This window comes from Heterocephalus glaber, unplaced genomic scaffold (genome assembly GCF_053883595.1).
Source record: "Heterocephalus glaber isolate CG9 unplaced genomic scaffold, H.glaber_assembly_v1.0 deba00001429, whole genome shotgun sequence".
Classification (NCBI taxonomy): domain Eukaryota; kingdom Metazoa; phylum Chordata; class Mammalia; order Rodentia; family Bathyergidae; genus Heterocephalus; species Heterocephalus glaber.
Window position 1 is genome coordinate 16,500,620 of NW_028258294.1, and position 16,031 is coordinate 16,516,650.

Genomic DNA, 16,031 nt, shown 5'->3' on the forward strand with positions numbered 1-16,031 from the left:
GAATGGTAGCATCTTCTTAGCAGTGAGACAATAGAATTTCTCACTATTTGAAAAGAACCCTTCTCCATTGTTGGTGGGAGTGCAGACTGATGCAACCACTGTGAAATCAGTATGGAGATACCTCAAAGAACTAGGACTAGAGGTCCCATTTTTCCCAGCTATTCTCCTGCTGGGTATCATTCCAAAAGAATTTAAAAAATCATACCACAGCAATATATGTGCACCCATGTTTATAGCAGCACAGTTTGTAATAGCTAAAGCTTGGAAACAGCCCAAGTGCCCATCAACTGGAAACTGGATAAAGAAGATGTGGTTTTTTAAATAAAATGGAGTACTACTCAGCTATAAAGAATGAAAAACTAGAGACATTCATAGCTAAATGGATGCATATCAAAGCCATACTCTTAAGTGAAATAAATAGGACCCACATGTGTAAATACCGAATAGTTTCTCTAGTGTGAGAAACTGATAGTGTAAACAAGGGTTAAAATGATTAAAATGAATAATTGATAATTTGAAATAGGAAGAAAAGGTCCAAAGGGGTAGGGGAAGTGGGAGGGGAAGGGGAAAGGAAAGAGGGAAAGGAAAAATTATGAGAAGAGAAAAAAATGGAAACAAAGTCTATGTAAATAGGGAAGGGCGCACAGGTAATGGGGAAAAAGTAAGATCCAAGATACATCATGTACAGATACAAGCACCCAATGATAAATGTAAATGTATTGTATATCTAAAATGTACCCATAAAAGAATTTAAGCAAAAAAAGAGAATTTCTCCCTACAATCTGTATAATTTGCTAGAGCTATCATAACAAAGTACTGCAAGCAGGGTGACAACCCACAGAAATTCATTATCTCATAGTTCTAGAATCTAGAAGTACAAGCTCAAGGGGTTATCAGAATTAGATCCTTTGAAGGGTAATAAGGAAGAATCCATTCCCCACATTCTAATGGCTCGATAGCACTCCTCAGTGTTCTTCAGCTTGTACATGCTTTACCCCAATCCCTGCCTTCACCTTGACATGGCATTCCACCTATGTGTATCTGTGTTCAAACTGTCTCCTTCTCTGAGGAGAAAGTCACACTGGATTAGACCTCACCCTAATGACCTTATGTAGCTTCTAGTTCTTTAGAAAGTCTTTTATTTTTTTTTAAAGATGGTCACATTCCAGGTACTGAAGGTTAGGATTTTAACATCTTTTGGGGGGGGGGACACAATTCAAGATATAACACTCTCATATTTTAGAATCAGAAATTTTCAGTTTCTAGATTCCTTGTGCCAAATACTTCCATCACATTATTTAAGCCTCAGTCTCCAGAGAATGGTTGCTCATAGGTTACCTATATGATAGGTCATCAGTAATGATCAGTACTTGGTAAGCAGACATATGCTTAAAATAATCCATGAAAAGTCATCCACAAACCAGACTAAAAGTCTACTTAATATTTTCCAGAGGACCAGATCTGATTGTTCACCCAACAAGATTCTAGAGAAGAAAGCTTTTAGAGCAACCAAAATTAGAGAGGAGAGAACCATTTGCCAAGTATTAAGTGAAGAAAAATAATCAAAACTCTTCTGATTTCAAGCGGCAGAAACCACATTTACACCAACTTATACAAGAGAGAGAGAAGTAGAGATATGTATTGGCTTATGTAACTAAAAGATGCAGAACTTGAGAATGACTGCAGCCAGGAATTGAGCAGCTCTCCTCAGACCTCTTCCACATCTCCTTCCCTGCTACCTTCTGGGGTGGCCTTATTCCAGAGCTCTCAGCCTCACTGCTATAGACACTTTGGGCTGCATGTTTATGTGGGGAGTTATATGATATAGGCTGCTCAACAGATGTCTTAATCTCCACCAATAAAATGTAGTGACTTCCTCTCTCAAGTTAAGCTGAAAGCGTGTCCAGACACTGTCATGGCAGGCAGCTGAGAAAGGAATCTTGTTTTCGCACATGACAGCCTGAGGAAATTAATTCATAGCACACCTCTGGCTTACCAATTCCTACACACACAAAAGGCTTTCTTTGACAATAGAAGGTCCTAGTCCTAATATTAATAATCCTCTGTTTATCTTTCAAATATTATAACTTTATATTTTTAATATTTATACAGATGAGATAGGACAGGGACACAGGACACTGTGCAGTCCAGGAGAGGTCAATATATGAATTTTCCATGCTAGATGGAGACGTTATGCTATCTTCCATAGAAAAGTCTATCAATTTATATTATAGGTTTTCTTTTCTATTAGTTGCACTTAAAATTCTTAGAATTTTGACTTTTACCTAAATCTCTCATTTCAGTAGGGTTTAGGACCTGGTTTGGTTGATATCTACTTTGTACACATTTTGATTTAGGCTTAACAGCTTGAACAGCTTGAATTTTAAGTAAGGGAAAATTTTTAAGTAAAAGAGAAGGTATATTTTCCTCACATAAAAATCTAATCTGACAGTTTGGTTCACAGAGACACCCTTGTCCATATGGTCATCAAATGACCCAAATTCCTTCTATCTTATTTCTCTTCCATTGCCAAATCCACAAAGTCATCTCCAAATTCACAAGGTCAAAACTTTCTCACTATAGCCATGTCTGCATTCTAGCCTGTGGGAAGGAAATGAAAGAAGTGGACCTTAACAGCTTTAACTTGAGAACATGGGCCAGGCAATTATTCACATGGGCACCACTGTTATACCACTGACCTAGAACTTTGTCACAAGTAACATATAATTGTAAGCAATCCTGACAAAGCTAAGCTTTGAGTGGAAATATGCCAGAAAAAAACTCAGAGGGTTCTATTAGTAAAAAGAACATGAGAAAACAGGTGACACAGGACATTATCAGCTTCTCTCATGACTTCATAATAACACAAGAGCAGTTTTGAGGTAAGGGCTGATTTTGAATTCAGGAGAAGAAAAATAGGCAACCAAAATATATTAAGAAGATATTTGCTGAGTGTTTTTAACTATAACAATTGTCATTAATTCCATTTTACAAATAAAGAAATTAAGGGTCAAAGACATAAATTATTTTTCCCAAACATACAAATTCATAAATCTCAATGTTTGGTTTCAAACAGCAGATCATCAAAACTGATGCTCTTCATTAACCCACATTACATAGAAGCAGTCCCCCTACATGAGCCAAAGGTGGGCTCACAAGTCAAATGCGAAATGAGGGAAATTGAAACTAAAAGATCACAAAAATTCAACTCCAACAATTTTTCAAATCTGTATTATCTTAACCAGCAGAACTATATGAAAATGTAACTAAACAGAACTCTGGGTCTAATCCAAAGATCTAATTTTTCATGTTGTAATAGAGAATATTCAGACCAGTCACTGTAGTAAAAATCTTTGCTATCACTGTGCCAGTTAATCTTAATTGTCAATTTGACAGGATTAAGAGACTCACAGAGAGGAGACTGGATTGTGCACACACTATGATCATCAGTGGATTACTCCCTGCTATTCAAGCTCACTGTGCTATTGGGAGGCAGCCCTGGTGTAGACCCCGGTTACTGGGGCAGGTCTTTGGCAGCTGTATCTCTTGCTGCGCTCTGCTCCTGTGCTGGTTCCTGGCTGCTACAAAAGGAGCAGTTTTGCTTCACCACCTCCTTCCACCATGTGATTCTGCTTCACCACAACACAGCAATGAAACCTCCCACCTATAGACTGAAACTATAAGCCAAATAAAGCATTTCCCTCTTTAACTTGTGTATGTCAAACAGTTTGCCCCAGGAAAAAAGCTGAAACCAATATGATCACCTTTTTGTGAACTTTTCTGTATACAAAATTTGAGGGATGCACCTAGTCTTAAATGTCCTGCCCTCATGGAGCTCAGAGTATAGTTGAGAAAAGAAATCTGCAGCAACCCATTGCAACGGAGTTTGGAGAGTCTTGAAGCCAGGGTAACAAATTCCCCAAGGAGGGAGACAGGTGCAATTTCCTCCACTACAAAACATGATACCTGGTCTGTAGAGCTTTCAGAAGACATGCAGTATGTGTTTACTGGCACACTAATTTTTGACAAATCACCTATCTAGAAAACAACTTTTATTCTTTTCCAAAACTATCACTTCCATTTTAAAGTTCAAGAATCAAAGGCTCGGAAAGTAAATTGATGTAAACTGATTTTTCAAAGGGCAGATTCAGGTGCATTTGATCTCTGTAAGCCCAAAATTACAACTTGTTTGTTTTCCCACAATAAGTTAAATCCAGAATACCTTTAAAATTTGAAAATCCCGAAGTAAAACCCACCTGATCTGAATCCTCAGTTTTACCTAAATTAAAAAGTGTTGGGCCAGGGATTTAGCTCAGTGGTTTTACCACCTGCCTCGAAAGCACAAGGTCCCGAGTTTGATCCCTGGTACCAAAAAAAAAAAAAAAAAAAAATTATTAACACCTGGAAAATTACTTAATCTCCTCAAACTGGGCTTTTTGTACATGGAACAGAGTTAACAGCCCCTGCCTGCCTCACCTGGTAGTGTGAGGATGACTAAAACTTGCTCTGCACATGAAGCATTTATAACAGGGCCAGGGACATGGTGAACACTCAGAATTTACCTGTACTTTTTATGGCTTTTTGCTTTAGTTTAGTTTTCTCTCATTTTCTTGAGCAGCTCTCTCACTTATGCATAGGTGAAAAGGGAGACTGTGCTTCTAGGTTTTTCTATCATTCCCCCTAGTCCCATCAAGAACTGACCAGCTAGCTTTGCATTACTCATCATGAGATATTCTCAGCATCTACCCTGATTTCTTTCAGGTGAGAGAGCATACCTAGAATTTCTTCATCCAGTCAACAAACCCATAAATATTTATTGAACATTAACCAGGCAAAGATCATGGTGCTAGGAATACATCGATAAATAAATCAGACAACACAAAGTAAACAAATGCATAATTAAATAAAATTAAATTTTGGATAGTAACAAGGATAATAAATCAAATAGAGTGCTGTTAGCAAGATGAGGGAAACATACTTTAAAAATGATGCAAAGAAAAAATACTGTGAAATTTAGATGACACTCATGAAAATCTTGGTATAATGAGAAGTCAAAGGAAAATACTCCAAGCAAAGGAACAGCAAGCACAAAGTCGCTGAGACAAAAACAAGCCTGACACACTTGGTGGGGTGGGGGTGGGGTGGGGGTGGGGTGTAGTATTTCAAGCTCCGCCAGTTTCTGGCCAGGCATGCAAAGAAATTTAAAAGTCAACAACTCTTCTTAGTTCTGCTAGAGATATGAGGTCATAGGGAAAAGCACAGCCCCAAAATTAAATACACAAACTGGTAGGTACAGAAAATCGCAACGTACCAGAGCAGAAATCCTCCTGCGAACCAGTGATGTGGCCAGAAAAATCTACATTATAATTGATGAATTGGTGGCTACTCAACGTGAACAATGCTGAGAAATATCCAGAGGGACCCAAACATGTTGGAAAAAGGGGAGCTTCACTTTTGTAACTTCATCTCTTGGTGCTCTGAGATTCTCCCAGTAAACATGAAGGGGAAAAATCACTGTCCTAGGAAGAAGAGAAAGGAATTATTTTGAAACACGCCAGAGGATTCTGTTCTCCCTAAGGTCTGCACTCGGGTGAAGCTATTTAACAAGAGCCCAACCTACCGGATTTTTATCAGCCTCTAATCTGGAGGAATGGAAACATCCAACTACAGTCCCCACTCCAGGCCCCCCACCAACCTGTTGGACCTGGCAGTGGAAACGGGGCTAAAAATCTGGGCTGGGCATGTAGTCAGTGATAGAGTACTGCCTAGCATGTGTAACACTCTGAATTCAATCCTAAGTGCCTCAAAACACAAACCAAAAAAACATGTAAAATTGACACTCATTAGAAGACTGAAGCTTAATCACAGGGCCATAGAAAAATTCCCTCCCTCCATACTTACCACTACATTAATAAGATCCTATCCATAGCAGTTCCTTTTACCCAATACAGTGGACCCTTGACTTATGAACTCCATTGGTTCCCAAGGGCTGGATGTAATTAAGTCAATACAGCTGAGATCGGGATGTTTGGCTGGTACACACTATAGATAACAAGAGGCAGATGAATCTTCCATTAACCTAATTAACTCACGTTGTTCGTATGTCAGGCCAGTCGTAACTTGAGAGTCCACTGTATATCATGTCTGACGGTCAAGGAAAAATATCAAAGGCATACTAAAAACCCATAAACACAGGTTAGGAAGGGAATTAGTAACAGAGCAAGCTTCAGTGGATAATGTTGACAACATGCAAGAACAGATGGGCAATGTAAACAGAGAGATAGTGTACAAAAACCGAAATGAAAGGCTAGCAATGACATCAAGAATACAGTGGACCCTCAAGTTACAACCGGCCTAACATATGAACAATGTGGGTTAATTAATTAGGTTAATGGAAGATTCATCTGTCTCTTGTTATCTATAGTGTGTACCCAGGTAAACCATTCAGATCTCAGCTGTATTCACTTAGTTACAATCAGCCCTCAGGAACCGAACGAGCTCATAAGTCAAGGGTTCACTGTAACTTTTGGGGGGTTTTGGGGTTTTGTGGTTTTTTTGGTACCGGGGATCGAACTCCGGTCCTTGCCCTTGCAGGGCAGGCAGGGGAACCACTGAGCTAAATCCCCAGCCCTGGGTTCACTGTATCTTTGATGGGCTTGTTAGAATATTCAATATGGCTAAGAATTCTGAGCTTGAAGACATCTCAATTGAAATCTTGAAGAGAAAAGTAGAGAAAAAAAACTTGGGTAAATTTTTTAAAAATCAAAGAACTGTGGGACAATCACAAACAAGAACATAAAAAGGAGTAAAAACCAGAAAGTACAGAAGAAATATTTGGAATAATAAGGAAAAATCCCCCCTAAATTTATATCAGATACCATATCATAGATTCAAAAAGCTCAGAAATACTAAGTAAATGTTTGATAAAATAGGCATATCATTCAAACTACAGAACACTGGTGATTAAAAATGCTGAAAGAAGCTAGAGGGAAAACCACCTTATAGAAAAGCAAAGAGAAAAATTATATGACTTCTCAGAAACTGCACACAAAAAAAGTCAAGTGAAATATTCAGTCTTAAAAGAAAAAAATACCTAGAATTCTGAACTCTGAAAAATAATCTTTCAAAAGTGAAGGAGAATAATGACTTTCTGAAACAAACAAAAATGGGATTTTTTTTACCAGTAGATGTCTGGAAAGAAATGTTAAAAGCAATTTTATATTGAAAAGGAAAATTATATATGTCAGAAACCTAGATATACATAAAGAAAAAGCATTGGTAAAATGAAGGTAAAATTAAAACTGCCATTTGTCTATTCTTAGTAGATCTGACTGATAACTGTTCAAAATAATAGTAACAATGTATTTGATATATATGTATATATCACTTTTGTATGCTTATTTATAAGTGAAGTGAATGACAGCAGTGATACAAAGCAGGAGCAGGAGAAATGAAGCAGCATAGTGCCATTTGAAAGTGCCATTTGAACTAGTATATATATATATAGTAAATTCTAGGAAAACCCTCCAAAAAATTAAAGGAAAGAACAAGCAGTATATGATATACTAAAAAGAACATAAAAATGTAATTATATAAAATGCATTAGCTAAAACCATAAGAGACAGAAAAAGAGTAGAAGACAAAAATAGGAACAAAGAACAAGGGCAGCAAATAGAAAACAGTAACTAATACAGTAGGTGGATATTAATACCACCATACTGTATTAATAATCACTTTCAATGTCTGGCACTAAATTTATGAATTAAAAGGCAGATATTGTGAGAGTATATTAAACTATAAGGCTAAATTTTACATTAAGTGCAAAATACCATTTTAAATATAAATCATATAGTTGAAAGTGAATGGATATAGACAGATATATCATGCTAACACTAATCAAAAGAAAGTAAAAGTGGCTGTATTAATTTCAGACAAAGCAAATTTCAGAGCAAGGTAGGTTATTAGGGCTAAATAAAGCTAAAGGAGTCAGTTTGTTGAGAAGACTTTACAATCTTTAACAAAAATACTAACAGCATCAAAATACACTAACAACCTTAATGGAGACCTCAACAAAGAAGATACAGAGAGGGCAGATAAGCTTATAATGAAGATGCCCTATGCAATGGGGATCATGTGAATTAAAATAATGAGATAATGAAATGCACATACTAAAATGGTCAAAATCCAAAACACTGGCAACATAAGGTTCTGGTGAAACTGTAGAACAACAGAGATGCTCATTCATTTCAGTTAGAATTGCAGAGTAGTGTTGCCACTTTGGAAAACAGTTCAGCAGTTTCTTACAAAAGTAAACATTCTTGTACCATATAGTTCATCAGTTGTTCTCCTACTCCAAGGAGTTGGAAACTTACATTCACACACTCCAAGAGGATGTATATAGCAGCTTTATTAATAACTGCCAAAATTTGGAAGCAAGCAAATTGTCCTTCAGTAGGCAAACAGATAGTTAAACTGTACATTCAGGTGAAGGACTTTTTTACTCAAGCACTAAAAAGAAATGAACTATCAAGTCATAAAAAGAGAAGAAAGAAAATTAAATATGTATCACAAAGTTAAAGAAGCCAATCTAAAGAAATGAGTGTTATGATTCCAACTATATGACTTTCCGAGAAAGGCAAAACTATGGAGACAATAAAAATATCAGTAATTGCACATTGCCCAGGGTTATAGGAGAGGGGAGAGGGATGAATACACTGTGCATAGAAGATTTTTTAGACAGTAAAACTAATCTTTATGATGTGATATGGATATGTGTCATTACATGTTTGTCCAGACTGACAGATTGTATAAAACCAAGAGTAAACTGTAATAAACTGTATTCTTTAGGTGATAATGATGTGTCAGTTTAGGTTCGTCAATTATAATAAATATATCACTGTGCTGGGAGATATTGGTAATATGGGAAGACATACGTGTAGGGGGTGGGGAGTATAGGGAAATCTTTATATTTTCAAAAAATTTTCTGTAGATACAGAACTTCTCTAAAAAGAATCTATTTAAAAATAGCATTGAGAGCTAGAATTACCATGGATGACAATGAGATAAAAAGTTAAATAAAAATAATATTCTACAGACTTATAATTAAATCTACCACCAAAACTGAAGCTTCTCACTACATTCTATACTATTTTGCATGCTAGGCAAGCACTGTACCTCTTATATCTCAGCCCTTTTTATTTTGAAACAAGGTGTAAGTTGCCCAGGCTCAAACTCACAATTCCTGCCTCAACCTCTTGAGCAGCAGGACATCGAAAGGAGAATAGGACAGGAGTCTATTTTTTCCAATTGTAAACCCTTTAGTACTATTTTTAAATCATGTACGGGCTTTACTCTGATTTAAGTAAAAATTTTAAATCATGATTCCTGAATCTTGGTTAGTGATGTGCAATGGGGAGAGGAATAAAATTAAATTAAATTTATAACCCTGACATAATCTGACCCAGAAATTCCTCTTCTAGTAATATTTCCTAAAGAAATACTCAGAAATAAGGACAAAGATTTATATACAGGGATGTTTGCTACAGTATAAATTATAATAGTAAAAAGTTGGGAAGAACCTATAAAATAAATAATTTGGAGATGACTTAAATGAATTGTACTTTACCCATTAATAGAATATTAAACAGCCATTAAATCATTTTAGATGAGAGTTTATATAATATTCATATCACATCATTATGCCAGATAACTCAATTAAAAACACAGTGTGGTTGGATAACATGCATGCACAGAATTAAGCATCAGCAAATACATGGTTCAAAAACAAGAACAAACATTTTTGGACAAAACTGAGTGTCTATTACCAATATAACCTTCCTGCAGAATCTCAAAATTTATACTTATAAAAGAAAGAAAATAATCCCAGAAAGGAAGACTAAGATGAAAAAGAAATGGTCAACGAAGAAAATTTTAAAACAACAAGAGTAAATGTTAATGGAGCATTGATAGTGGGCTTTAAAAATATATACATAATATATATTTAAAATTCTATATTTGGCAAAGGAGCCAACCACCATCATTGGAGGAAAGATAGCCTATTTAATAAATGGTGTTAGAAAAACCGGATTTCAACCTGCCAAAGATTAAAACTAGACCCATACCTATCACCATGCACTAAACTAAGATTGAAGTGGATTAAAGATCTAAATATTAAGACAGAAACACTAAACTTGCTGGAAGATAAGTTAGGTAGAACTCTTGAAGACACTGGCATAGGAAAAGACTTCATGAACAGCATGAACGGGAACTAGCAGAAAGAATCAACAACTGGGATCTCATCTTATTAAAAAGCATCTGCACTGCAAAAGAAACCACTAACAGAGCTAACAGACAACCTACAATATAGGAAAAAATTTTTAGCAGCTGTACCTCAGACAAAGCACTACTACCTAGAATATATAAAGAATTGAAAACAATCAGACGCCTCAAATTCAAAGACCCAATTCAAAAATGGGCATCTGAAATGAACAGACATTTCTCAGATAAAGAAGTAAAAGCAGCAAACAAATATATGAAAAAATGTTCAACATCACTGGTCATTCGAGAGATGCAGATAAAAACAAAACTGAGATTCCACATCACCACAGAAAGAATGGCTGCTATCAAGAAATCAACAAGTAACAAATGCTGGTGGGGTTGTGGGGAGAAAGGAACCCTTCCCCATTGTTGGTGGGAGTGCAGACTGGTGCAACCACTGTGGAAGTCAGTATGGAGATACCACAAAGAACTAGGATTAGAGGTCCCATTTGACCCAGCTATTCCCCTGCTTTTAATTCTTCCCAAAAGAATTAAAAGAATCATACCACAGTGATATATGTGCACCCATGTTCATAGTGGCACAGTTTGTAATAGCTAAAGCTTGGAAACAGCCCAAGTGCCCATCAACCAGAAACTGGATAAAGAAAATGTGTTTTTTTTATAAAATGGAGTACTACTCAGCCATAAAGAATGAAAAACTAGAGTCATTTATAGCTAAATGGATGCATATCGAGGCCATACTCTTAAATGAAATAAATAGGACACACGTGTAAATACCAAATAGTTTCTCTAATGTGAGAAACTGATAGTGCAAACAAGGGTTAAAATGATTAAAATGAATAATTGATAATTTGAAATAGGAAGAAAAAGTCCAAAGGGGTAGGGGAAGTGGGAGGGGAAGGGGAAAGGAAAGAGGGAAAGGAAAACCTATGAGAAAAGAAAAAAAAAAAGGAAATTAAATCTATGTAAATAGGGAAGGGTGGAGGGGGTGAAGGGCACACAGATAATGGGGAAAAAAATAAGAACCAAGATATATCATGTACAGGTACAAACACCCAATGATAAATGTAAACGAATTGTATACCTAAAAGTCAATCTGTGTCTACATTATGACCCCCACAAATTCATTGTAAAGTACATACCTTGAAGATTGTAAGTTAATTGATAAATATTTTTAAAAATCTATTTAGTTCAGGTTCCCAGTGTGAGAGCCACAAATCAACAGTACCCACCATGTAGATCTGGGAGCCTGACTCAAGAGCTGCTGGAGAAGAAACTTTGGAGTAAGTTGTAGCAATTTGTGTTTTAACAAGCCCTCCAGATGATTCTAACAATTGCTAAACTATGAAAAACGCAGTTCTCATGGGTTTAAAACCATCCTTTTAAAAAATATATGCCTAGAATACAATAGAATAAAATATCACTGTGTTGCAAGTAAGAAGGACAATTACTGTCTAACTGAAGTTTTGTTTTAGTTATAAGTGTGCATGCATCCAGAGTATGTGCATAAGACTTCTACACAGGAGCAGGAAATATATACTAGAATATTTCTACCAGCATTATGTATAATAGCAAAGGACTGGGAATATTTAGATGTCCACAGACAAGAGAGTAGACAAATAAATGCAATATATGGAGGAAATAGAATACTATATAGCAGTGTTAAAATTTGCGGGAGGGTATTGATTTAATGAGGCTTCTGCACCAAGCACCAATAGGCCAAACCAATATGGAGTTTACAGCAGCAGCTATAGTTAATTACATGTGGCTATGTAACAAAGTAAGCATTATCAAGTAAGTTGTCTCTACACAATATTTCTTTTTTCTATAAATTCTGTCAGATCATGTCATTGGTTAGAGTCTTCTGACCCTGCTTTGGTTTTTCATGCTGCTACATTGAGAATCTTTTTATTTACTTTGTTTAGCTTTGTTTCTGCTTTGTTTATACAGTACTTACTCAAATTGCTGCTGCCAAATTTTAAATCTAAGTTTTTCCTTTTAATGGCAGTGAGTAACAATAAGCTTCAGTGATATTTTTCAACATTAGTAAATTTGTTTCTGGTAGTGTTATGGATGAGCGAGTTAGAACAATAGAGATGCACCACACTCTGTGTCAGATTTGAGCCCGTTTATTATAGCCGGTGGCCGAGGGGGGCTAGCGCCCAGAAAGTTCTTTGGAAATGGGAACCAGTTTGATTTTGCCTTTTAAATCATATTTTTAGTTGGGAAGGGCTCAAGGGAGAGAGCAAGTGGAATCTTACAGAAGCAGAACCATGCCAGGTTAGTGGGGGGCACAAGGAAGTTTCACACACACTAGGTGAGCTACAAAACATCCCGCAACTGCAGCAAGTTTTCTGCCAAGTAGGATGTGGGGGTTTGGGGTGCTTTATTCATGTGCAAGCACTTTGTTCAAGCACAGGTATAAAATGGCATTGAAGCACAAGATAAAGTCAGGTTGGTTACATAATAGTTGAGAAAGAAGCAAGATTGGATAAATGTAAAATAGAAGCTAACAAAGTATTGCTAACATTCTATTTGTTTTTGAGTTTTTTAAATTTTTAACTTTTACATAAAACATAAGTTCCCCATATTGATGCTATACCATCTAATACCTGTATACGTCACAAAATACTTATTTTGAGTTTTGTTTTGTTTTTTTTTGGTACTGAGGATCAAACTCGGGTCCTTGCGCTTGTGCAGCAGGCGGCGAAACCACTGAGCTAAATCCCCGGCCAACGTCACATAATATTTAAATCAAGTTAAACACATATATCTCCCCAAATCGGTAAGAATTCTATGCTTTGAAAAGTTTCAAAATCCTTTCTTCTAGCTTTTTGAAATGCAAACACATACAATACAAACTTACTACCTATAATCACTATACTGCAACAGTATCCCAGGGCATCATTCTCCTGCCTAACAATATTCTAAGCCTTAAGCAAAGTGTTAGAAATACAAGGATTTTCAAATTATTTAAATTCTAAAATTATATACTATATATACTAAATTAAGTATATTTCATAATAAAATATAGTGGACTTTCAAGTTACGACCGGCCTGACATACAAACAACTTGGGTTAATTAAGTTAATGGAAGATTTATCTGCCTATTGTTATCTATATAGCATGTACCCAGATCTCAGCTATATTGACTTACAATTAACTTGAGTAACAACCAGCCCACTGGAACCAACTGAGTTTGTAAGTCAAGGGTGCACTGTATATGTAGATAGGAACATATTAAAAGTGAAGCACATGATTAAGCAGTGAGTAGTATCTATCAATCAAAACTGAACTGTGGTAATTTTAAATTTCTACCTTGCATTCATTTGTATTTTTCAAGTTTTCTTATCTGAGCTTGATATCCTTTTAAAATCAGAAACTAGCTGTACTGATCATTTTCCTCCTTGGTCACCTTCTCAGAGAACATAACCCTCCCTAAATTCCCTGCTTAGGGTCTGGCTGATTTCATGACCCTACCCTGTCCTGATGTCCCCAGCCATGGGCTGATTATACCCTGACTCAGTATCTAATATGAAGGATGCTCATCCAGTTTAGTTTAAATAGCTTTGGAAATACACAGGGACCGCCATAATCCTGTAAGGAATGTTCAGGCACAGATGAAACAGGGACAACACCTGATGGATGTGAGAAAAGCTGGAAGGCCATCCAGGGACGGTGTCACCACTAAGGCAGGTGAAACCAAGTGCAAGAAGTTATTGCGCTCCAAAACTTCAAATAATCAGCAAAGAAGAGCCAAGGAAATGCAGCTGCCCCTCAGAAGGAGCATCAAGATCAGTCCTGGAGAAAGGGATGAAGGCATGTGGGTTGCTTACTTCCTATCCTATTCCAATACACTTTAGACCAGTGGTAATTTCCTGCCCTTAGTTATGCAGCAGATAGTCTCTTGTTTTATTACAATAAACTTTTAAAAATTTAAACCAAGTATCTTGGGTTTTCTTTCTTTCTAATATAAAAACTTTATTTAGACTGGTAATACTATGTATTTTTGAAGGCATATCCTATGCACCATTTATTCACCCATGCTTAGTAACAATAGCAAAGAAAAAAATAAAAGGTGCAACTACCAACTTAATGGGTTGCATACAGATACCCGAGATATATATTCAATAATAATCCCCCATACCTGTGAAAGTGGTCTCATGTGGAAAAGGCTTTTTGCAGTTGTCATTGAGGTAAGGATCCCGGATAATGTCACCTTGTATTCAAGGTGGGCCATAAGAATGGTGACTGTTGGCCATATAAGAGACAAGATAGAAAGGTTTCAGATGCAGAGAAGAAGGACAAATGAAGAAGGTGGCAGAGTTTGGAGGTATGCTTTTGGAGTTCTGGCCTCCTAAACTGTGAGAGATTGAATAAATTAAATCTGCTTGTTGGTCAAAAATTGTTATAGCAACCACAAGAAAGTAATATAGACAGTATTTTTTAAAGTCACTAGAAATTTGATGTTTTCATTTGCTGGAGACCCATGTAGTCAGGTTTAAATACCCACCTGCCCAGTGTGTGACATAGGCCTGAGAAAAAAATACATTAAGAGACAGCTAAGAGAGAAAGTGGGGTGCCAGGATGACCAATGCTGGTGCAACCGACAAAGGCACTGGCCACTCCCTGGCACTGACTTTCATTGGCAATCAACTGGGGTAAAAGCGATGTGTGGTTTCTATGGAAATTGTAAACACGGCTCATAAAGGACAAGATAGAACATCTTTGAATTAGGAACAGAATAGACAAAATATTATTGTTGTAATTAGAACAGTGTCCTTCTAGTCTGAAGGTTTTAGTTGTGGGAATGGAATTTGGGTACAAGTTACTCTGATATCAACACATAGGTTTTGGCCAGACTCACTTCTATAAACAAGCCAATTGTGGGGTTAACTCTTTACAGCCTGCTTTGGGCATAATCAGTATTATGGTTCTCAGCATTATTCATTTGAATTTGTGGACAAGTACAATGTATGCCATAATATTGAATGATTTATATGTATGAATGTATTGGCCACCTTTTTAGACCACACTTGGAGAACTTCTGATACACAAAGTAACAGATAACAGTTTGAACCTGATCTAGTTTCAATCCAGAACCTCAGAAGATTTAAGGAATCCAAGAGAATTGTTTCTCATGAAGAAAATGCTGTTAATAAAAGCAAAAAATGAAAAATCTCGGAGAAGTGTAGCAAATGAAACCCATGTAAATAAAATTCATTGTTTCTCTTTGATTCCATTCCTTTTTCTGGTTGACCCAACAAACAGCACACATGATGGGCAGAACACTTAGCAGCAGATCAACCCTGGACACCCAGCTGACGATGGACAACAACACCATCCTGGACACAGGACAGGACAGGACACAGCTGCATTTCCCCCTGGGCATCCTTCCTCCATTGAACTCCTAAGCCCTGAGGGCACAATCCTGGAACACACACTCTACTTTTCCCATAGAAACCTGGCTTCACATTTTAACCCTTTCAAGGGCCAAGGACTACAGCTCACAGAAGACAAGAGTTGTATTGCTGATTGGGTGACAGAAAACATTGCATTTGGAGGTGTCAGATGAACAGTGTTGACAAACATACCAGTTCATGAAAAATGACCACTTCTAGTGAAGTAATCAGGAGATGGGCCATTAGTGGACTTGGGGCTTTCATCTTGTATTTACTGAAGGGCAAGAATGAAATGTGAGAGGTGGGGGAAAGCGAGAGCAGGAGGAGAGCATAGGGAGTTTGACTACAGCA

General features: G+C 36.8%; 1 long non-coding RNA gene across 1 annotated transcript in view; it reads right to left on the reverse strand.

Moving 5' to 3' along the window:
- The window catches only part of LOC110346942 (uncharacterized), a 51,980-nt gene extending 46,395 nt beyond the window's left edge, over window positions 1-5,585 (reverse strand). The window contains exon 1 of the long non-coding RNA XR_015451627.1: window positions 5,312-5,585. This is a non-coding gene — a long non-coding RNA (uncharacterized LOC110346942). The remainder of the gene's footprint in view (window positions 1-5,311) is intronic.
- Between the last annotated feature and the right edge of the window lie 10,446 nt (window positions 5,586-16,031).